The 22,836-nt window shown below is 48.9% G+C and overlaps 1 long non-coding RNA gene across 1 annotated transcript; it reads right to left on the minus strand.

Annotated features, from left to right (window-relative positions):
- Positions 1–19,047: 19,047 nt before the first annotated feature.
- LOC147732927 (uncharacterized) lies at positions 19,048–19,372 on the minus strand. Its single transcript, XR_015308691.1, has 3 exons — positions 19,311–19,372; positions 19,166–19,225; positions 19,048–19,084 (listed from the first exon to the last, which is right to left on the minus strand). It is a non-coding gene; the product is annotated as an uncharacterized LOC147732927 (long non-coding RNA).
- Between the last annotated feature and the right edge of the window lie 3,464 nt (positions 19,373–22,836).

Here is a 22,836-nt window from a genome sequence, read left to right on the forward strand (position 1 = left end):
GCTTCCACTCGGTCAGTACACACAACCGGGAGAACAGAAATAACTTGAAACAGCCGTTGCCACGACAAAGGGGATCGCAAAGTGCGAATAGCACCACTCTCTCTAGACCACCCCTCCAACATTCTCCTACCCAACTCCCCAGCCGACGGAGAGTAACCCCACAAAAGCTTACCCATGAAAGAAACACCAGCCAGTTTACCGGAAATAGTAATTCTAGACAACTTCTTATCCATCAGACCCAAAATGAACTGTACCACATCCTCCGACCGTTGCCAATCCAGTTCCCGCCAACAAGCACCCGACTCCAAAAATTCCTTCCAGGCTAACTCATACGCTGTCCTCGTGGAAGGAGCCAGGGAACCTAAAACCAGGTGAAGGACCCGGTGTTGCCTACCGTCCACAGGTGGTCTGGCATGAGAGTCGGCTCCTCGTCTGCCTCCAAAGCAAGCCCACGGAATCTCTCCCACTGTGAACGAGACAAAGCATCCGCAATGTCATTGTCCACACCAGGAACGTGCAGGGCCCGAAAACAAATATCATGTTTCAGACAACCCAACACAAACACTCTCAGAAGCTTCAAAATCTGGGGATCTCTGGCCGACTGTTTGTTAATCACCTGAACCACAGCCATATTATCGATCCGAAAGAGAACCTTTTTGTGGGCCAACTCCGCCCCCCACAGTGTGACCGCAACAACCACAGGAAAAAGTTCCAGAAAAGCAATACTTCTACCACCATTCTTCCATTGCATGGGCCACTGTTGAGCACACCACTTTCCTTGCCAGTAGAGACCAAAACCCTCACTACCAGCGGCATCAGAGAAGATCTGTACCTCCCAACACCAATCCACCTCCCAACACAAAGGCACACCATTGAAGGAATGTAAGAAGAAGACCCACATACGTAAGTCCTCTTTCACCCCCGCAGACAGTCCTACCCTATGATGTGGAAGGGAATGACCAGACAAAGCTCTGCCCAACCGCCTACAGAAAGTCCTACCCGCCCGAACCACTCTGCAGGCAAAATTCAGGTGTCCCAGCAAAACCTGTATCTCTCTGACAAACACTTTCTCTTTCCCCAACATAGTTCCAACCAGCTCAAGCATTTTCTGTTTCTTGTCCAATGGAAGACGAGCCTGCATCAAATGAGAGTCAAGCTCGATCCCCAAAAAAGACATGGTCGCGCAAGGACCCATGGTCTTCTCCGGGGCCAATGGCACACCCAAGTAACTCATCAATGATTGAAACGATGTGAGAGCCGCTTGGCAAACCAACGAATTGGCAGCACCCACAAAAAAGAAGTCGTCCAAATAGTGAGTGACAAGGTCATGGCCACTCTGTGTAGTAAACCACCATTGAAGAAATGTGCTGAAAGTTTCGAACAACGCACAAGACATGGAACAGCCCATTGGCAACGCCTTGTCCACGTACCATTTTCCAAGGAAATGGATGCCCAGAAGACACCAGTCTTCAGGATGGACTGGAAGGAGCCGAAATGCGGATTTGATGTCGCATTTTGCCATCAGAGCATCAGGGCCCGCAGAGACAACCAGCTGCATGGCTACATCCACCGATGAATAAGATACCGATGCAGCTTCAGTGTCAATTAAATCATTCACCGACCCACCTTCAGGCCACGATAGATGTTGAATGAGCCGGAACTGACCAGGCTCCTTCTTGGGGACTACACGAATAGGGGATACAATTAGGTTCACCAGAGGCCAATCATCAAACGGGCCCGCCATTCGTCCCTCACTTACTTCTTTGTCCAATTTTGACTGTACAATGTCAGGGTGTCCGCTCGCTGACTTCAAATTCTTGGACCAACATCTTAAACGTGGTCCTTCATACCCCAAACGAAACCCCACCTGGAAACCCAACAACAAGACCGACCGCAGCTCGGCAGGCTCATAGTCCCGTAAAGCAGCGGCCAATCGAGTAACATTAACCGGCGTACGAGCCTTTGGGCCCAGCACCGGATGAAGACTTCCCTCCCCTGGGAGCTGAGGGTTGCTGTGGTGGCACGAAAGTTCCTGAACTCTGTTGAGAACCCTGGGGCCCTGGAGCCCTAGGACCCCAGCAACGGGATAACGGATGACTCTTCCTCCCACATTGTGAACATTCGTGACGGAATTTACAGAACTGTCTAGTACAGGTCCCGGTATTAAAATCCCAACACGTGCCGATAGGCGACTGGGTAGTAGAGATGGCCCCCACCCCTCCCCGGGTGGGACGGGACTGAAAGGGACGATATACTATAGGAAGACCGCTGGCTGTAAACATGGTTTTACCAGAGGCAGACGACCTCATCGTTTGCTGCCAAAGGTCAGAGTCCAACTCACCCCATTTCGCCTCAGGATCCCAAGCCATACGCGCCCTAAACTCCTCATCATATTGAGCCCAAGCATAATCATTCCTAGTTAGCTGAGCCTTACGGATAACATCCATGTACTTGAATAAGGACACGCAGCGCTCAGGGAACTTTTCACAGTAGACGCTGGCAAAAATTAAAAAGGCCGCCGTCCAATTTTCTATAGTCAAAGGCACTTTAGGGCGTTTTGCCAATTCAAACTCCTCCTCCTTGGAACCCTCCTTAGCACGGACCTCCCTGTGGAGCAATTTCAACAGTTCCACATACTCACCATTCCATATCCTTTCCTTCGTACTGAGCATCAAATGAGCCCCCAAAGGCTTCGTAACACCCATGTACGGCAACTTTTTGATTTTTAGTTCTTTACTGTGAAGTACATTTTTCGTAGTGCCCAAACCAACAGTGGACGTGCCACTATCCACCTTTTCACTTGCATTGATATCATCCCCGTTTGTACCTACACCTTGATCTCTTACAACACGTCCTTTATGTAATTTGCCATCCTTTTCAGTAGACATTAAATCTACACCAACACCAATAGACACCATATTGGGCCGCACGGCCTGAACCACATTCTCACCTGGACGTAAAAGAGGCGGTTGACTGGCTTCCGTCCTCCACGCCATCTGTGCACCGTCGTCCGCCCTCCGAGGAGCCCTCACCGAGGGGCCGAGCACTCGTGGCCTTGACGATTCCGCACGACTCCGAACCACTTGGTCCTGTAACATATCACGAGAAACATTAACATGCCCCCCCCAGACACCAATTCACGAACTTCGCCCTCTTCAGAGCTATCCTCATCATAATCTAAAATGAGCGATTCCTCCAACTGAGGGGGGGCAGGGACAACCACTGAAGTCTGCCTTGACTCCACCGTGTTCGAACGACCATGGGCCTTACCAGCCCTCACTCTGGACCTAGGCGGGGAGGACGACTGAACTCGTCTATACATCCCCCCACCAGAACCACTGACAAGCTGTTGACTTCCAGAAAAAGATAAACCAGTAGTATAACCACCACGTGGCACGAGAGAGGTCGTACGTAACCCGCTCCCATGTACAACGCTGGAATCCACCGCTGAGGACGGGAAGGTCGTGCCGGACCCGGAGGCACCGCCCATGTTGAAATCCCTCGTTGGGACCATCGAGGTCGTAGTAAACCTGCGTGTGATGGCCGCGGCGGGATCCCTCGATGGTATGGGACGTGCCGCGCTAGGCTCCACCCGCACTTCTCCTCGGCGTACCCGGGCTGCCTGCCGCCCTGCCAAGTCTGCTGCCGTAGGTCGAGCTTCCTCCTGTAAAGAAAAAGGCCGGACTGGTGTGCCGGGTCCCTCACAAAAACCAACTCTATGTGCAGAAGACAAACCGCCATCAGTAAAACCGCCACCCCTGCCAGACCCCATAAAACTCCCAGAACTAACAGCACTTTTTCTTTTTAAAGCATCGCAAAGCCGAGGAGACGGCGGACAAACCTCCTCATCCGAGCTACCATCCAACACAGCCTGAATAATCCGCGAAGCAGTTCCCTGAGCATCCCAATCCTGAACCCCCCTAACAGCAACAGAACCCCGAGATGCAGGTCCCGAAACCACCTTCATACCAGGACACTGAAAATCCCCCGCCAGCCTATAAAAAGACCCTTCTCCATCCTCACGTTGCCGAACAACATCCTCTCCACTCACTACCCCCCCGCTAGGGAGGTCTCCCACCACCTCCAACTGGCGGTAACTCCCCACCGACCCGCCCGCGTCACCCAAAACCCCACCAGGTATAAGAATGTCAGACCGCCCAACACCCTCCCCCAAACCCATCTGGGCCCATTCCCCCTCCCCCAAAGAACTGCAACCCCCGGACACAGCTTCCCCCCCAAGAGATCCCGAGGGAGAGAACAATAACGGACTCTGCAGATCCCTCCCCACAGAACGAACAAGCACGCCATGGCCCTCAGGCCCGCCAACTCCAGGATTCGATACCAAAGGACGCGCGATGGGCACACCTACTGCACCACCGTCAACCGTTAATGGGACCTGAACCACATGGCGGCGTATAACGCTCAAAGGAGCGACCACCTCCTGCATGTCCTGACCCGAAGCACCCCGTAACGGCTGCTGCGCCACAGAAACCACATCCAAAATGGCCTCCGCCCGCACCATCTGTGTGACGTCAGTCCCCACCCCCGCGGAGGCAGAAGCCGAACGCCGCGTGCAGCCACGTTGCCTGGAAGCACGACGGCCCCGCAAAACGGGAGCAGAGGCTGCTCTTTCCCGCAAACCCACCTCAGAAACCTCCCCCTCCACAGGAGGAAAACCACCTTCCCCAGCCACTACCAACAACGAGGAATCCAAAGAAACGGCCGGATCAGAAGAACTAGCATCACTCCCCCGCCGGGTCCTAGAACCCGCCCGCCGAGTCCTGGAACGACCCCGTTCACTTACCCCATCCTGCCTCCGACGTTTCGGAGAGTAACATGCTGCCACCACAGCCGACACCCTCGCAGAGGCCTCCCGCTGGGGGCGCGGGGTCTCAGTCTGACCCCGGTCGCCAATGACCAGGTCCAAACGCCCCGCCTCGCTAAGTAGGCGAATAGCCTCCAACACTCGGTAGTCTTCACCAGACATGACCACGAATCAGAAAGCACAAGGAAACAGGACAAGCACCCAAAGTACCGACAAAAAATTCTAAGCTCAACCGGCCACCAGGTCACCAAGCCTAAAATGGTGCCCGGAGCGAGGAGCCCCGCCCATTTATAGGGGAACGCACAATACAACCAAAACCAGCCCAAAAAACGCCCAATGGAACCTGCTAGAATAAAAACCCCCACCCAGATCTCCCAAACCGCCCGGGGGAGGAGACCTCCCGGGGGTCGGCTGCCCTCCCCCAAGCCCCCCTTCGGCTCTTTTCGGAAATGACACTCAGCCCGGGCAGGTTCAGACAGAAGTAGCTGATCACTGCTCGGGCTGAGTGCAGGGATACACGATTCAACAGGAAGCCAAACTCGGCTCTGGCAATAAATCACCAGAAACGTTTACACGAAGAGAGACAGACAGAAATAAATACAATGAACCGTAATGGAAATGGCAATTAATTTAATAAATGTGAAAGCAAAGAAACTATTGCTGAAGCACATCGAATCGCAACGAAATAACATGAGGGGAAGAGAATACAAACTGGCAGAGGTTCAAATAAGGGGACAAATAATATCAAAACGAGCGAAAGATTATAGGGTGAAGGTTAAAAGAAAGGCAATAAAAAAAGCAAAGTATTACAATACGGAAAGAAAGTGTTTTGATTTTCATACAATGAATATGTCAGAAGGTGTTAATGACAAACATATAACGTGCACAATAAGTTAAATAACAGTGCATGTTTAGTTTGACTCATACAACATACTTGGCATTTTACCAGCTGCTCTATCTTTTTGTGTCCATGCTAATTAAACAAGCATTGGCAACACAATCGGTCTCATACTTTTGTGAAAGTTAGAGCTAATGGCGTTGTAAATGGCAATGTTTTTTCTTATTTTTTAGGATGATCCTGGGCAGTGCATGCGCTTCTCTGTGGCATGATGTATTGGAGCATGGAATAGAAGCCCCGCCCACTCTCCTCTCTTATTTGCCATTAGCTTGTGTCATTGTCCTTCGTATTGGCTTGTGTCATTGTCCTTCGTAAATGGTGGCATCTGATTCGTTATTAGGTTTGTAAGTCCCTCCTTAGTACCGCCTTGTCTTCATTTGTAACCTCCCATGAGGACTGGCCCTTTTACTTCAGTTGTTACACGCTACGTCTTTTTTAGTCTGTAAGCTCTATTTTCTTTAATGAGTTTCTCCTACGTCAGGCACAACACGCTTTCCTGCTACATTCAGTGCGCCATGCATGTTTTCACTTTCCGAGCAGCCAGGGATAATGGCGACCGCTTCTTTAAATAGGTCTTGCATTTACAAAAGTTTGAACTATTGCCATTGTAAATGACGATGCCTTTTATTTATGTGTTAATTAGCAAAACAGATAGATAACGCTATTGTCATTTACAATGCCATCAGCTTAAACTCTAGCTAATGCGACACCTACTGCATTGCAAATGCTTGTCATACATGGTTCCTGGTGCACACTGGTGGCACACATTCTGATGTTCGTTTCTCACCTTGCTGGTTTTCTAACCCAGATACTTTCGTACCTTCGTGTCTCAGGCTACACAGCACACATTCTGGGACTAGTTCCCCTACTGTCTTTGTTCGTACACATATCCTGGTGCATGCTGGTGGCTCACAGCATACATTCTAGTGCCAGCGACCTACATGGCAGGTTTTTGTTCAGGAATTCTGGTTTACGCTCATGTCACTCACTGCACAGCACATTCTAATGCTGGTTTTCCACATAGCACGGCAGGTTTTCCTACACAAATCCATGTGCACGCTTGTGTTGCATGCTGCACAGCACACACTAATGCTGGTTTTCCACAGGGGTATTTTTCATGCACTTATTATGGTCCACGCTCGTGTCTCATGTAGCACTGCACACATTTTGATGCTGGTTTTCATACATGGATCCTGGTGCACGCTTGTGTCTCACGCATCACAGCACATTCTAATGCAGGTTTCTCACAGGGCTGGCTGTCGCGCATAGATCCTGGTGCGCGCTCGTATCTCACGTTGCACAGCACACACTAATGCTGGTTTTTCACAGGGCCGGTTTTCATGCAAGGGTCCTGGTGAACGCTCATGTCTCGTGCTGCACAGCAAACTCTAATAATAGTTTCCCACATGCCTGGGTTACCCATACGGAGACTGGTGCATGCTCATGCCTCACGCTGCACAGCACACTCTAATGCTGGTTTCCCACACAGCTGGTTTTCGTGCACAGATCCTGGTGCACGCTCATGCCTCACGCTGCACAGCACACTCTAATGCTAGTTTCCCACATGGCTGGTTTTCGCACATGGATCCTTGTGCACTCTCATGCCTCACGCTACAAAGCACACACTAATGATAGTTTTCATACATGGACCCTGGTGCACGCTCGTGTCTCGTGCGGCACAGCACACTCTAATGTTGGTTTTCCATAATGCTGTTTTCAAGGCACAGGTCCTTGTGCACACTTGTGTCTTACGCTGCACATCACACCTTAATGCTGGTTTCCCACATGGCTGTTTTTCACGCACGGAACCTGGTGCGCGCTTGTGCCTCATGCTGCACAGCACAATCTAATGCTGGTTTTCAAATGAGTTTCTCCTACCGCAGACAGAACAGGCTTTCCTGCAACATTCAGCGCGCCATATGTGCTTTCACTTTCCAAGCAGCCTGGGACAATGGCGGCTGCTTCTTTGCAAGGGAATAGGGCTCGTATTTACAAGAGTTTGAGCTATTAGCATTGTAAATTACAATATTTTTTATTTATGTGTTAATTACAAAACAGATAAATAAAAGGCATTGTCATTTACAATGCTGATAGCTTAAACTCTCGCAAATGCGAGACCTATTGCATTGCAAATGCTTGTTTTTGTTTGCAGTGGAGTGATCACTTAGAAAAAGAGAGTTAGAGCTATTGGAATTGTAAATGTAAATATTTATGTGTTATAGAGTAAAGTCGTTGTATGTGGTTTGTAGTGGAATTATGTGGCTACCATCCAGGTAATGTGAGCATTTACGAAGCAGAGGTGCAGTTAGGATAGATGGATTGGTGGAATGATGGCTGTAGCATCGTGCTACCAAAGATGACGCTACACAGATTTGTATATTTGCACGCTCTTTATTCAGCTTCCTCTAGGTTCCCCGTCCCTACTCTAACTGTCCCAAGCTCGTCCCCCCGTAGCTCCTCCTGTTCCCGTTCCTCCCCTTAGCTCCACCCTGACCACTAGACTGCATCACGACACTACATCTCCCCCCTTGTTAACGAAATGAAAATTAGAGTCCAACACATTTAGAATTCCTGGATCAGCCACACGAGTCCACGGGCTGTTCGTTTGAGCTATGGAGATGTATCTCAGCTTGTGTTGTGTGGCTTTCTGTCGTCTTGACAAGAGCATCCTTCATTACAAGAGTGCATCTTTGTATTTGCACGAATTCTCGTGTGAGGTGCGTATGCTCCGATTCATGGTGGTCTTCACTCAACTTCTGAGTGATCCATTCACTTTCAGTGTCTGAGGTGTCTGTGAAGGACTCCGCTTGATATCCGCAGTCTGTCCTCCTTTGTGACTCTCGTTCAAGTGACGCTCGACCCCTTTTCTGAGAGGATGTTGTTCTGGTTCTCTTCCAAGCGCCCGCATGTATTTTTATTTCTTTTTGTCTTGTCTGGTCGAAGACAACCCTGTCTTTCTGTTCGGGGTCCTGGATACCTGACAGTAGGGTAATATCTGAAGAGATCATCTTGGTATGGCTTGGGGACTGATTTGCTGTCTCTGGTTGTCTCATCCACTCCTGCTCACGGTTGTGACTGGTGGACCCTGGGACCGACTGGGTAGTTGTATGTTTCTTTCTCATCCGATGATGACCTGTCTCTATTGACACGTCTTGCTTCCTTTGCAGGTCGACGGGCTGGTCAGTTTCCATCTGATTAATCATGGCCACTGTATCTGTTTTCCTTTTGTAGGACCTTTGAGTCAGCCTCGCTGCCCCCATCCGGGGTGACGGTGTAGTATTTATGTCTTGATACACCTGTGACTGACATGACAGGTCGTCTGGTGTAGTGATTGAGTGTTCATGGACATTGATGTGAGACGTGTTGCTCTTGACAGAAGGAATGTCCCTTGATTCTCTGGTATGTTTGGGTGATTGACGCCATGGCCGTTGTCGGGACCACAACTCTGTCGACTCGAAAGATCGGACTGACAGGCTTTCTGAATCAGAGGAGTTCTCTTTCAATTTCCTTTGAGAATGTTCCTGTGAGAATGCCTTAACGGGTGGACTTCTGAAATGGGTAGTCCGTGACGAGCTGCTTTCCACGTCAGAGTTGTCTTTGAGGCGTTTCTCCGGGTATCTTTCTCGAGGTGTCTTCGTTGTCAATGCACTGGAGAAGTTGTTTGATAACTGCGTACTTATGTCTTGAGTTTGATTCCAAGGTATTTCGTTTCTGCTTCTCTCGCCTGATGGTAATGACCTCCTCTCCGTTTCTTCATTATTTTGGATGTCATGAATGCGTTTGTCTTCCCCTCTTCGTTGTCTGGGTGAATCAGTCCATCTTATGCAGTTCCCTTCCTCTTCACACTTGTTTGATGTACTGACATCTGTGTTACCGGTGTGGTGTGTTCTCCTGTTTGATGTCTCCTCTGACTCGTCTCTCGAATTTGGCAAACAGTGAGGTGTTTGTGTGTGGTCGTGTACTGATTTCCAGGGTTGACTTGACTGGTCCAGTCTTCTATATTTTGCCTTTCTTGCGCGTTTGTTAGACAGACTGTCATCTGGTCCATTGATGCGATCTGTCCCACTTGACACTTCATCTGCTTCAGAACCGTTTGCACCATCTGTTGACTGACTTCTCGAGGTTGAATAACTCTTTGAGGTGGTATCAGTGCCGCTATCGCAATCCTGACTCATCCTGGTCTTTTGTGTTGTTGACCGGAAGTATTTCATGACACTTTGCCTCTTGTTTTGTCTTGGCTCTGATCTGCCTTCACCCTCCCTTTTTTTTGTTATGTTCAATTCCTGGGCCTTGCCCCCAGACATGAGGGATGTCTCTTTCCAGATATCTTTGTGTCTTGCATTCGAGTGCACATCTTTTGATATGTCTCTTGCTTTGATCCGCATTCCAACCTCGGCCCCTCTGATAATTCTCTTTAGCGACCACTGCCCTTGAAGAATCTTGCGCTTCGTGTCAGCATTTGAACAGCCTTCTATGATCCGGAGCCGAACTGCTTCTTCATTTGTAAATGCATTGAAATAGCAGCATAGTACCAAACTTTGCAACCGGGTGATAACATTTGGCAATGGTTCTCCTGGTTCCTGCCGTGCTGTGGTGAATGCAATTCGAGCATGATCTACGTCTGCCTGTGCATGGAAATGGGCACGTAGCTTCTCTTGGAGTCTTTCATAAGTCTCTGTGTCCTTTTCGGGAAATGTTCTAATCAGACGTCGGCCCTCATGACCTACTAGCTGGAGGAGTAGTGTCAGACATTTTCTATCTCTTCGCTCCCCAATAGCTTCAAGAAACTCGCCTAGTGATTCCAGCCACTGGTTCCATTCGAGACCCAGACTCCGAGTGTCAGTCTGTATCACTGGGGGTGGCACTTCAATGCAGGGATTAGACCGTTGAGTTGCTTTTCCCGCTGCCATGAGGGAGGAAGATTCTGATCTGCTCTGATAACAGGACTGTTCACTTTGCTCAATTGTTTGTCTTCACTTGGTGCCAAACGTTTATTTTGGCGCTTGTCTTTGCTCGTACTTATTACATTTGGGATCTGCATTTGCTTGTGCTCGCTGACTTCGGAGCTTGTAGTCATCCGTGCTTGTTTATATTCAGTGCAGTCTTCGCTTGTTTCTGGTACCGACTTGTGCTTGGCGTGCTGTGAATCGTGTAGGTGCCAGTGCTTGTTGCTGACAGTTGCTTTTATTCATTCCCTTCCTTGTCACCTGTATTAGTGCGTGTTTGTGTTCACCGTTTACTTTGCTTGGCTATGGCATTTGCTGGTGTTTATTTCATCTGGCTGATGCGTATTCTTTCATTACGCCTGCCACAGCTTGTTCGCTTGTGTGTATCAATGTTTGCTCCTTCTCTTTTGCCAACATCTGTTCATTTAAGTTTGCTAAGACTGATTCCTTATTGTTCGTTTGTAGGTATCAATGCTTGTTTCATTCCTATTACTGGTGCTGGTTTGCTAAAATCACTTTGATTCATCACACTCCTTGTTGCTTGTATCAGTGCTCAATTGTGCTCAAGATAGTCTTTGTTTGTTATTTGTGTTAGCTCGTGCTTGTTTCATTTGTATTTCCGGCATCTGCTTGTGCTTGTCTACAAATTGCACTTTTTGCATGTACTCGTGGTTGTTTACTTGTTTAGCCTCTGGCATCGACTCGTGCTTGTTTTCTTTTTACCTTCGTTCGTGGTTATTTATTGTGAACCCTTGCACTTGCTTGTGCTTGTTGTGCTGTTGTGGTTTTACTATTGCCTTTATCTGTCTCTTGCATTTACAAATGCTTGTTGGATTGCTGCCACTTTGAACTTATCAACGTTTGTTCATTTCCATCCACCAGTGCTTGTTTTCTTCAAGACTTGCAGTTGCTCGTGTTTGTTCGCACGTGAAATTTGTATTTATTTGTGTTTGTTTCTTACTGCACCTCTTGCATGTGCTCGTGCTTGTTTGATGTCTTTCTCTTGCGTTCACTCGTGCTTGTTTTCTTGGTGCACCTCTTGCACTTGTCTGTGCTTGTTTTCTTTTATCCTTCTTGCATTTGCTAATGCTTGATTCAACATAGGTGCCAATGCTTGTTTTCAACGAACTGGAGATTGCCTGACTCCAAAATGGCCGCTTCTAGGCCTCGATAGGGGATTGGTGGGGACAGCCTGACTCCAAGATGGCCGCCGCGCTTGAAATCTCGTTTCCCACGAGATTTTGGCTCCCTCCACTGCACTACAGTCATCGGCCGGTTCTAGACACTCACCGGGCTGATGAGACTCAGGCTGGGTGCTGGGGCTTTCACCTTCCACCGCTTCCTCCCATGCAGGATCTCCTTCGCACAGGTAGGACCGGGGTGAGCTCCCGACGTCTCTACCTCTCCCGCAATTGGTCACGCATCTGGGGTGAGCACCCGATGCTGGTATTCTGCAGCGCTTCCTCCGCTGGATCACCTCAGCGCTCGACCGCGCTTTGCTCACTGGGCTTTGACGACCGGCTGATTCCGTCTCAAAATGCGGCGCGTTCACCTCACCGCTGACCTCTTCCTTATGGCGGCGGTTTTCTTCTACCAGGCACACGTGTCGCGACGGAGACTTTTCCGGCGTGCTGCTTGGGACGGGAACTTGTCTCCAGGGGTTCAGAGTGGCAGGCTTCACCATCCCATCCTCGTCGCCAGCTGTAGCATCGTGCTACCAAAGATGACGCTACACAGATTTGTATATTTGCACGCTCTTTATTCAGCTTCCTCTAGGTTCCCCGTCCCTACTCTAACTGTCCCAAGCTCGTCCCCCCGTAGCTCCTCCTGTTCCCGTTCCTCCCCTTAGCTCCACCCTGACCACTAGACTGCATCACGACACTACAATGGCTATTTGTATGAATGCTTGGATGGATGGACAGCTGTATGAGTACATGCATGGATGTCTGGGTGATCAGTTGAATGAAAAAATGGTAGGTGATGCATGGGTAGGAAAGTTACAACTGGTTGGTATGGAAAGAAAAAGATGGATACATATAGAAAATATTTATATAAAGGAAAGTTTTGTACATTATTGGACCTTTGGTCAAGACTGTATGATATATCAGGCTACATGGTGGCCACGATCTCATTAAACATAAAATCCCATTTACAATTCAGAAGTTGGTGGTGGTTTGGTGCCGTGACCACGAACTATGCTTCATTGTCAGCTACTTGGATGCCTGCTTAATCTGCAGTCTTCCAACACAGTATTACATTTGGACGCTGGTTTAACCCATTCAAATCTTAAATGCTGTGTTCCATCAAACCTTACAAGGGACAGTTACTAATTATGACTGATGAAGGAAAAGTTTGATGACTCGTCCCATTGATAGAACTTGCATGTGGTGTTCTGCAAGTTGCAAGGACACGTTTACAATGCCCTGTTGATGAACACAATTATGCCACTCTGTGGCATTGGGACTGCCAAATATAGGCCTATATGTAAACTCTCTGGTGCATGTCATACACACAAAAGGCATGCTACATGTTTCCGGAGCCTTGCAACTTGTACCCGTGTGAGGATAAAGAAGGGATGGCAAGACAGGCACAGCAAGGGCAGCATTGCAGTCTTTTTGTTCTGAGGACTGCAACATTTCCGAGTGAGCCTTCACAGCAGCAGCTTCCCAGTATCTCTGTTGCTTACTCGATTGGAAGACCAAACAAAAGATCTCATATTCCGGGGCTGTATTACAGACGACTGCCCCAGCGCTAATTGTCACTGTGCGCCAGATTATGCTCCCAACGGCCTTACAGAGGATCAGTCTGTGGGGGGGTGTGGCTGGACACCGATGGAGCAGGGAGCCTGAACTGGAGCTCCTGCGGGTGATCCCCCATCACAGCCCATCCTGCCCGATATAGAGGGGCCCTTCACCTAACAAAGTCATCCCCGGACAGGTGAAGGTCGGGGGAGCAGGCAGGAATTGAAAATCGGGGCGCAACAGCTCACCTTCACTGTGAAATGAGCTGAAGGGAGGTGACGCGGGCTAGCCCAGTTGGCGCTCGCTCTTTGAGCTACGACTCTAAGGGAGCAACTGGCGACTGTCTCCCGCACAATGTGGATTCTGAGCTGGCGGAGCACTGGATGAGCAGGACTTCGCGGCCTCCGGAACGAAGAGGCGGGACCTGGGCTTAGGCGGAGAGGGAGACGCGGCCGGAGAAAATGACACTGAGGACCTGGGGGCGACCTCTGTTGCGAAGCCCAGGTACCGAACGGCTAACCGACGCCAGTTTGGAGCGGGGGCCGCTGGGACTAATGCACGCGCTGCGGGCTTCAGACAGTGAAGAAGCAAGGAGGGGAGGCAGAGGTGCCCTGAGCCATTGAGGGTCCGTGTGTGGAGTACTGTGGGGCAGCCGACTGTGAGCGGGGGCCCGCCTACCAGGGTCGCAGTGCCCGGGCTACTCAGTGGAGCCGGTGGAACTGGCTGCATATCTGGGAGGCTCCGGGAGGAGCTGGCAGTGTCGCTAGTGGAGGGAGCACACCTCCTAAGCATGGGACTGAGAGGCGGGTCAGACCTAAGCATGGGCGAATTTTGCGAATCTCGCGTTCGCGAATTTTGCGGATTTGCGAACTCGCAATCCGCAAAATCCACGAATTCTCGCGAATTTGCGGATTTTTTTTGTGTTTGCGCGGGTTTCTGCCAGTTAGCGAGGGTTTTGTACAATTTCGCAAATTGCGAACTTACCTGTCGGGTCGCAAGTTTCGCGAACTTGTTGTTTCTACGTGTCCAGCCTGTTTGGGACACTCTTCTTCATCACTGCCACTCTCTGTCACCACTGCCACTCTCTGACTACTCATGCCACCCTCTGGCCCATCCATGCCACCCTCTGTTTCATCACAGCACCCTCTGGTTGTCCAGTCAGTGTACATTATTGTGGCAACGCAAGCACACCTTCCCTGCCTCAAGTGACCTGAATTAATTTGGGGCTGATTAATGTGTCACAGAATATTTTTTTAGCTGGCACCTGCTTCCTTAGTGCTTCCTGATTAGTGATCTTTTGCACTTGCTAAGTGCTTTCATTGTTGCAAAATTAGTTACAACACCTGCCCTGCCCCAACTGACAATAATGAATTAGGGGCTGATTAATGGATTTGAACTTCCAGCCTGGCTCCTGCTTGTCTCCCTTAGCTGTAATTCAGGACCTTTGTGGCATATGTGTAACTATTCTGAGGTTCAGAGCAGGGTCACATAATAGTTGCAACTGGCAACTGAACTCTGGAGGGGCCCCTCAGGAAGCACTACAGGAAATGGCTACTAATGATGAGCCTGAACTTTTGAACCTGGTAAGTAGTTTCAGTTTTGCTAAGATCGTATTTCTGCAATTTTGCACTCATTCGCGGGGCGCGAAGTTGTACTGGGAAGCCGCGAACTCACGCGAACAGTGCGAGCAGTGCGAGCAAAATCCGCTGCTCGCGGATTTGCGGATTTTGCGGGAGATTCGCAAATCTCGCGGATTGCGAATTTACCGAAAATCCGCAAAATCCGCGAGCGAAACGGATTTTCCGCCCATGCTTAGTCGGACCGCCTCAGCTACGATCACAACCCCCACCATTCAGGCGACTTGACAGATGGAGAGCAGGGGGCTGCTGCCCATGGAGCGTTGAGGAGAGGTGGCAGCGGGAGGTCGAGAGGATATTGGAGTGGCGAGGAGGGCCGGGACACTGTGACTTTGAACTTCTGGTGGAGGTGCTCTCTGACTGCAGCAGGTGACGAGCTGACACCCACACCGATGCGGGCTGAGGGGAGTAGGCCCACGAGAGACAGGGACGGGGGTTGGGGGCTTTGCCCGTACTGACATATTGAGCAGCCACATGACCTCAGGCCACATTGATCGAATCCGACTTGCGAGGAAGGTGGGGAATAGGTGCCGGGTTAGGTTGCTCCCTTTTCGGCACTCCTTGCGGCATCGCTTCTGTGCTGCCCCATGCATCACATTTGGGCTCCACACCCCATGTGCTTGGACTCGACTGCCCTTGCCGCAGGAGAGGACTATATAAACCCAAAGTGGGTACCCGCTGGTGCCTTTACTGATCCGCCTGCTCCCACACAGTTCCAGGTATGGGGAGAGTCAACAAAAGACGTACGTGAGGCGGAGCATTGGGAATCGGCAGGCGAAGACAATTGGGAGTCGTGCCCGCTTTGACCTGATTAGCTTTTATACATTCCACCATGCTTATCTCCGTTAAATCGGGCTCCATCACCTACCCTTGTACTCCAGCTGTACTTTTACCAGACATTGAACAGGTTGCACCTGTTCTATCTAGCATCTGTAATGCTATGTTTATTTCAGGTATATAGTCCGCAACCTGGAAGAAATTCATTATAAACCTGTTGCTAAAAAAACCAAACCTAGATCGATCTGACACTAAGAATTACAGGCCAATAGCCAGCCTGCCCCTCCCAGCCAAATCACTAAGCCTGACGCTTTTTAACATATATGTGTCGGACTTAGCCAGAGTCATCAAGGCACACGGGATGGGCCTAACATCGTATGATAATGATACATAACTGGTGCTGTCTATATACAATGATGGTGGTAAGGTAAGGTAGCAGCCAACTTTCAACAGAGCATGCTGGCCATTAGCAGTTGGATGTCCAGCAATTGCCTTAAGTTGAACTCTGATAAAAACAGAGGTTATGACTTTCGGCAAGTTGTTCCCCATCTGGTCCTTTGCCTGGTGGCCGTCCTCACAGGATCCCCCTCCTCTTCCAGTCACCAAGGTCAGGAATCTGGGCGTCATATCTGATGACAGGCTGACATTTGCTCCTCATGCTAATTCGGTGGTCTCAGCCTCATTCCATAAACTGCGAATGATCAAAAAGATTCTACAATTTCTTCCCTTTACCGAGGGTAAAACTTTGGTCAGTACACTTGTTATGTCCACCATCGATTACTGTAATGGGCTTCTTGTGAATGCCCAAAACAAGGTAATTCACAAACTACAATCAGTCCAGAACGCAGCGGCCAGAATGCTCTCAGGAACCCCCAAATATAAGCCCATCTCCCATGTCATTCAGAAGTATCATTGGCTCCCTGTGAAAAATCTCATAAAGTTCAAGGCCTTGTGCATTGCGTACAAAGCTTTGTGTAACATTGGACCTCAGTTTTTAATTGAGAAGCTAGCTACTTATATTCCTACTAGTGCCCTTTGCTCCTCTAATGCATTTCTGCTTAAGGTGCCACGTACCAAAACCGCCTCATGGGGCGACAAGCGCTTCATCTTCGCCACTGCAAAACTTCCTACCATTAAATATCAGATCCTGACAGTCTTTACTAGCATTCAGGAAAATGACAAAAACCTGGCTGTTTAATTGATAATCCCCTCGGCTTTGGTAGATGCTGCTGTCCTCAGCACCGAGACACACACGGGTATTTGCGCGCTTTATAAGTCTCATAAATAAATAACTAGATAAATATCTAACCCCAGAATGTATTAACAGATATTTTTCAAGGGAGGACCCCCGATGCCCGAGATGTACTACAGTGCGAGCGACGTACATCCACATGATGTGGAGCTGTACTTCTTTAACACATTATTGGCAGGAAGTGACACAGGATATGGCTAGGATCACGAAGAGGGTAATCCCATGCACACATACACATGTACTGCTGAGATGTTTTTTACACACAGCCAAAACTAGGACCATAGACAGGTTCATAGACCTCGCCTTTGTCCTGGCGCAGGGGGAAATCACTTGTAACTGGAAAGACCCGAGAGGCCCCAGTGTGCAATGGTGGAAACGGGAGCTAGTAATGTGGGCATGATGCGAGAGCAGGGTCCTCTTGAGAAATGCGAGGCAAGGGATAGGCAAGGAGGAGAGAGCCAGGGCTTGGGAGACGATGATGGACGACATGCAGTGAGACGGACGGGAGTCTGACGCTTCTACTCCTGAGAGACCACCTCAATAGGAGCATCCCTAGTGACCAAGGCAGGATGAGAGGGCACAGGGGGATCCCGGACAGGGAGGGATATATAATTTACCATCACAGGGGAGGGTACATACAGAACAGGGGGCACCCGCGAAGGGCTTCCACAGACGGTCAGACACGAGAGAGGTAACCTTCAGAGCTCTAGAGATACAATGGGGAGACAGCAGTGCGGGGCATCTAGTTAACTGTTTTGGATTGGTTGGGTGTGGGGGGGGACACGAGGCCACCGCAACATTATTCCCTCAGAAAATGAGATTAGACAAAGACATATCCATTACAAACTGCAGAGGAATGAAGGATGTGTTGGGGGATATATTGCCAACAGCTATGGCCATAATATTTTTGTATCAGGATATGTGGATGAACAGACTGATAATAAATGCCAATGAAGTGTGTTTAAAAAAACATAAAAACAGAGGATCAGTCTGTAATGCATCGTGATGTTGTTGAAGACTTTGAACTCTGTGGTTATAAGTCTTTGCGTCTGTGCGCATATTGTATTAGCGCACAGTCACAAATGCACAGACATACTCTGGTGCACAGCGACAATTAGCGATGGCGCACTCATCTGTAGTACAGTCCCAGAATGTTTAATGTACTGCTTTTGTTGATGGGATAGGTGAAAGTCCTTATTCTCTCACCAAAAGCCTGACCCATACATTCACTGAAGCACTACAAAGAAGAAATAAGGCTGCGCTGCACTCTGAAAAAACAATATTCTAGCCTCTTAAATCAGAAGTATAACTATACCCAAAGCACGCTCCAGAAACATTTTGTATGCCTTGCAAAGATGCAGATAACAGTTTCAGGTATTCAGCATGTATTGTATTACAAAACACTCCTGCCAAACTTGTGATGCTCTAACTTCCCAGACAAGTTATACAGAAGGGGGGTTTACCCAAAAAGTCACTGGGACCTGGGTGCTATATTATACAAAAAGAGGGGTCCCAGTGGGATGTATCTAAAAGTACACACAGTATATATCACAAAATACAACAAAATCCATGAGTTTCCTTATACACACTGTTATTTAATCACAATGCATATTTATGCTGTAAACATTCTTTAGAACTCAATCCATTATAAAAAGGTGCCCCAGTGAAAGAGGCAGTAAGAATGAGTGTAAATGTGAGGAAAAGGGATGTGCAGAATCGATCATAGTGCAAAGCAGCGAACAATACACAATAATGATGACAATATATACAAAAATTCTCGATCTGGCTTCAAACCACTGAGCCAGTATTCACAATTGGAGCAACCAATGCCCTAAAATTTATAAACCACCATGCTAACGCTAATGTTCAGTAATTTGCATTGTTGGTTGCGTCAGCTGGTTTATAATTGTAGTCGTCGACGTTTCAACCCCTGGACTAACAGGTAGGTATACGTTAACCTTAAAGTGGCGTCTTCATCAGGACAAAGGGGATCCGGGGGGCAAGGAATCTGTGGAATGAGGTGAAATAATTATTACTGATTGCTAAAATACAGGAGTGTCAAAAAGGTTAAAAATCAAGGATCAATTACCATGGGCAGTTGGGCCGTCCGGCTCTCAACATGGGACAGGAAAACGTCAGAAAAAAGAACCTGGAAAGCAGGGTGAAAGGTTCGCTTTGATTCAGTTTGCGTGATACTCCGCATACAAAAGACCAGGATCTCAGGAGAAACTCACTTGTTAATTAGAGTCTTTAAAATCCTCGTAGAGAATTGATGCCAGCATGGTCATCTCAAAACTGCAGAGGAAAAGCAAAAAGGCATATGATTCGTACCTACCAATTGCACGAGTCAAAGGGGTTTGATCAACATGATTCGCCGATTCAGTCACATGTAACTGAAGTTTTTCAGATGGTGATTTAATCCAAAGAGAACGAGTGGAACCATTCCATCAAGGCAGTGGGTTACTGTAGAGGGGTGAGTGCATAGGCATATGGTGATATAGATATATATAAATGACTAGACAAGACACGAGTGAACACTCTGGATAGTTGGTCAGACCGGAAGTCCCGTGCGACTTCCGACCATTTATTTATAGCCTTCTGGCCACGCCTGGCCAGAAGGTGATACAATTTGTGTATGTAGTTCCGGCCGAGGCCGGAGCTACCAACAAATAGAACGCTACATCCCTTCCCAAATTAGTCCTTTGAGACAAATTAGATTAGCACATAAAGTCAGCAAGTCTTTGACTGGGCCTGGGATTTGGTCGGAGGCTGTACTGCCTTCTCCCTCTTACCGGAGTGTTCTCAGTGCAGGCTCTCGCGGATGGCGTCAGCGGTTCAGTGATCCCAGTGGACGGGTGGATGGCGAATTGCTCAAAGTAACACCTGTTGGTTCACTACTGGTGTCTTGCCTTTCCGGTGTACCTGTCTGACGCTCCGTGTTGGCAGGCATCGCTGGGATTCGCTTGAACCACAACACGTTTCTTGTTACCTCTTCGCGTCGCGCTGTCACTGCCGTGCCTCTGCTTGTCCTGACAATCCATGGCTCGACCTCATATGGTGTTCTGAATTTCCCTCCAGGCCTCCTAGCTCGAATGAGCACACGATCTCCGGGGACCAGCAATCTGTCTTGAGCCCCTCTCTTCTTAATTGCCTTGTCTAGTTCTTCTCCTCCGGGTTTGGGTGCACTCTGGATGACATGGTTCAGGCCTCCATTCTTCTGCCATGGGTAGCAAGTCACGCCTGGGGCCTGAGAACATGAGAGCCCATGGCGATCTTTGTGTAGTGCTGTGTGGAGTGCTCCTATATTCTCGTAGAAAGCTTTGAAGAGCATCTTCAGGATTGGTTCCTTCTTCTGCAGATATTCTTAACACCTTATTAATTGTCCTCATGAATCTTTCTACTTCGCCATTAGCTTGAGGCCACTGTGGCGTTATGCGGCGATGATGAATTCCTAGTTTTTGCATAAATTCTTTGAACTCACTTCCCTGGAAGGAGGGTCCATTGTCCGTTTTCAGTTGTTGAGGAATCCCAAACAATGCAAAAGTCTTGTTCAGCATAGGTTGAATGTTCGTGAAACTTGTAGGCTGGGCTACCTCCACAATTGGGTACTTCGTATAGCTGTCCACTAGAACCACAGTGACCCTTCCGTCCGGAAAACTGCCAAAGTCTAGGCTAACCCAGGACCATGGTGCTGGTGCGTGTTCCTCGGTGATGATTGGTGCAGGGGCTTCAGTTCTTCCTGTTAGCTGCACGCCCGACAGTTCTTCACTATGGTGTCAACTGCGTCCTCCAAGTTCGGGAACCAGACTTTTTCCCGCATATGGGCCTTCATTCGCCTGGTGCCTTGGTGGTCTTTGTGTGCTAACACTGTCGCTTGTTCCTGCAGGGTCGTCGGAATTATCACTCTTGAGCCTCTTAAGATAAGGCCATTCTCAGCGATGCCGATGTCGTTATGTATCTTCCAGAACTGATTGAGTCGTGCGCGGTCAGCCTCGCTCCAGCCATGTACATCTCGCAGGATGCCTTCCCAGGACCCTGTGTGCACCGCATTCTCTACTCTCTTCAGGACAGTGTCGTTGGCATATTGTTCCATGATTTTGTCTGCTGACATTGCTTGGGGGCATGCTCCCTGTGATATCATATTCACAAACTCTTCGGTCTGTCTTTCGGGCTCTTCTTCTTGTGCTTCTTCTTTAGCGGGATGTCGAGATAAGAAGTCTGCCGGGTTCTTAGCTCCTGGCCTGTACACGACATCCATTTGGTACTGTTGGATTTGGATCGCCCATCTTTCGATTTGTGGTGGCGGATGAGGCGCTGTGCCTTTGAACAGTGGAATCAGTTGTTGGTGATCGGTAACCATTCTGAAGGGGTGTCCGGTTATGTAGAGATGGAAATGGTTGCATGCCCACTTTACTGCTAACGCTTCTCTCTCGATTTGAAAGTATCTCGCCTCAGTGGCGGTGAGGGCCTTGCTCGCGAAAGCTAGTGGCGCCCATACTCCTGGTTCCGTTTCCTGGGTGAGGAGTGCTCCCAGTCCAACGGGGCTGGCAACGACCAGTATTTCGGTGGGTCTGGTCGTGTTGAAATAAGCCATGGTCGTTCCATCTAGGAGGGCGTTCTTGATTTTATTGAATGCTTCTTCCTCAACTTCTGTCCATTTCCACGGGCTCTCTTTTTTCGTTAGATGGCGGAGTGGTTCGGCGATGGTTGCTAAGTTCGGTATGAACCTGGTACAGTATTGGGCCATGCCCAGGAAGCTTCTCACTTCTGAGGCTGTGGTCGGCGCTGAGGCATACTTTATGGCTTGTGACTTCCTGGGATCCACTTGAACTCCATCAGAATTGAATACGTAGCCGAAGAATTCTATCGATTTCTGAAAGAATTTGCATTTCTCCTTATGCAGTGTTCCTCCATGTTCAGCTAGTCTCTTGAGTGTGGATCTCAGACGCTGGTGATGTTCCTCACTGGTCTTGGAGTGTATCAGGATATCGTCGCTTACATTTAACACTCCTTGTAGGCCAGATAGTATTTCTCGAATTGTATTTTGAAAGATTTCTGCCGCTGAGGATATCCCGAAATTTAGTCTCTTATATCTTCTAAGACCGAGGTGAGTCGAGAACGCGTTATGTACCTGCTCTCTTCGGCTAGTCGGAGTTGGTGGTACCCAGCGTTGAGGTCCAACTTAGAGAACCATTGGGCTCCGTTCAGATCTGTGAGTATGTCATCTACGGTGGGTGTTATATGTCTTTCTCTCTTTATTGCCTTGTTGGACATCTGCTTGTCTATGCAAATTCGGATCTTCCCTGGTTGACGGGGTTTCTCGGCTATCACCATGGGCGACACCCACGGCGTTGGTCCAGTGACTTTTTCTATGACTCCTTGTTTTTCAAGTTGTGTCAGTTCTTGTTCGACTGCTGCTCGTAGGTGAAACGGAATCCTCCAGTGTTTCAGAGCAATTGGCTGGACGGCTTTATCAATGTGTAATTTGATTGGCTGTCGTTTAATTGTGCCCAAACCTTTGAACAGTGACGGGAACAGCTGTAATATGTCTTCCGTTTGGAGTGTCTTGACTGCGTTGGCGAACGCGACTAGGTTGAGGTCCTCTGCTGTGTGGCTCCCTACTAGCAGATCTGCCTCTTTGTCGATTACGTGAAATGTGGTTGTTACTTCACGGTCTTCCGCTTTAACTTGTACTTGCATTTTCCCACGCAGAGGGAGTGGAGTCTGGCTGCCGTATGTCATTATCTTGATTTTATAAGG

This window comes from Lissotriton vulgaris, chromosome 2_1 (assembly GCF_964263255.1).
Source record: "Lissotriton vulgaris chromosome 2_1, aLisVul1.2, whole genome shotgun sequence".
In the NCBI taxonomy this organism is placed as follows: Eukaryota; Metazoa; Chordata; class Amphibia; order Caudata; family Salamandridae; genus Lissotriton; species Lissotriton vulgaris.